Below are 1,937 nucleotides of genomic sequence, written 5' to 3'. Positions count from 1 at the left end.
CTTAATTAAGCAACAACTCCCCATCCCGCTCCCCTTGGCCCCTGATAAATTCGTCTACTTTCTCTCTATATAAATTTGCCTATTCTAGGCACCAACAGATGAGTTTTAAAAAATAACTTTGCTGTTTTTATAAACAATATATTTTTTACATATGCTCAGGAACACAGAAAAGTACAAAGAAAAATTACATCATAACATACTGTTGTCAACATTTGCTGAATATCATCCTGGATGCCTTTGTATGCATACAGACTTATTGAACCACGGGAACAAAAATACAATCAGATAGATAAATTTTTATAAAATTGAAATTATTCAACATGTGGGCGTTTTAGGTTAAAAATTAAATTTTTCTTGAATTTCACAGAAGAAAAAGTAACGGAAGGTACTGCCAAACCTTTAGAGAAGTGATTTTATACCCCAAAAACATTAACTCAGAATATTCCTCTTTATTATTGAAAACAGTGAAGATGATGGACTCCTGATAATTTATTGATTATGTTTCTCAACTTTGGCTGGAGCCAGTGAGACCCTGTGATGAGCGACAGTAACGTCCGTGCACTTCCTCTGCCTCTGGCTCCCCCTCCGCCCAGCTCTAAACCCCAGTTGTTAGTTGGCCGATTACTTTTGCCTCATGGAGGTGATGACACCTGTGTTCAGGGCGGGCGAGGCGCGGCGGGCGAGGTGCGGGTGATGGCTTCACGGCGCGGGGGCTGTGCGCTGGGATGTCTCGTTGTCGGAGCAGAGGAATGGCGGAGGCAGGCGGCTGTGTAGAGAGCCGACCATGGCCCGAGCATTGTGCTCACCAACTACTTTCCATGTAGTAAGTTCCTCGACCCTTAGAGATAACTCAGGATCGGCACTGCTGGTTATATATTTTTGTTATCATTTTTGCTCTATAGATAAAGAGCTGAGACTTGGGGGAGGACCTCGCCCAGGGTCACACAGCTGTAGGGCTGCAGAGCTCACATGCTGCGTTCTCTCTCCTCGCCCCGCAGGTGAGCAGCCAGTGGGTCTGCGACCTCAACGAGGGGGCTCTTTCTGGTAGGGACCCCGAGGGTGGCAGAGATGGTGGCAGGGCCGCCAACGCTTTATGTCCACACGGTGCGTTCCCACGGTTCACCCAGTTTGCTCTGCTCTACCCGACAGACAAGGCAGAAGGTGACTGAGTCCTCCAGCGGCACAGCTCAGGAGTCATTTCCAGCGCCAGCCCCTTTCTACCGTGCCCTCTCCTCAGCCCAGTGCGCTCTGATCTGGACTATGGTACTTGGCCAGTTTTAATGGGAGGGGCTTCCTTCACTAATAATTTAAAAAAGCCCTTTCAACTAACATCTGTTAGATGCCATCGGAAGAAAATGCGAGGGCTCTGTATTAGTCTCCTGAGGTTGCTGGTAACAAATTAGCACAAACTGGGTTATTTAAAACAAGAGAAATGCATTGTCTCATAGTTCCGGAGGCCAGAGTCCAAAATCGAGGTATCGGCCAGCGGTGCTCCATTGAAGGCACTAGGGGACAACGCCGCTTGCGTCCTGCAGCTTCCGGTGGCCGCCGGTGAGCTTTGCTGATGGTCAGCTCATGGCTGCAGCACTACAATCTCTGCCTCCATCGCGCATGGCCCTCTCCTCTCTCATAAGGACACTTGTCATTGGAGTTAAGGCCTACCCTGATCCAGGATGATCTCATCTCATCTCAAGACCCTTAATTTAATTACACCTTCAAAGACTCTTTTTCCAAATAACGTGGCATTCACAGGTTCTAGGAGGACCTATCTTTGGGTGGCGTAGGAGGGGTGGGGGGGGTGGCATTCAACCACAGGCTTCACAGTGAACCCTGACTCTGGAAACAGTGTCCTCCCCAGTTGATGTTTGATTGGAGCCATCGACGGCAGCAGACAGAGCAGTCATTCACTGATTAAGCTCCAGGCCTGTCTTAAACAG

At 48.4% G+C, this 1,937-nt stretch overlaps 1 long non-coding RNA gene across 1 annotated transcript in view; it reads left to right on the top strand.

Annotated features, from left to right (window-relative positions):
* Positions 1 to 1,937, top strand: part of LOC111744102 — a 44,282-nt gene that overhangs the window by 7,669 nt on the left and 34,676 nt on the right. The gene's annotated exons all lie outside the window — the stretch shown is intronic.

Source organism: Pteropus vampyrus, unplaced genomic scaffold, assembly GCF_000151845.1.
Source record: "Pteropus vampyrus isolate Shadow unplaced genomic scaffold, Pvam_2.0 Scaffold127, whole genome shotgun sequence".
Classification (NCBI taxonomy): domain Eukaryota; kingdom Metazoa; phylum Chordata; class Mammalia; order Chiroptera; family Pteropodidae; genus Pteropus; species Pteropus vampyrus.
This window is presented reverse-complemented; position numbering and strand designations above follow the sequence as displayed.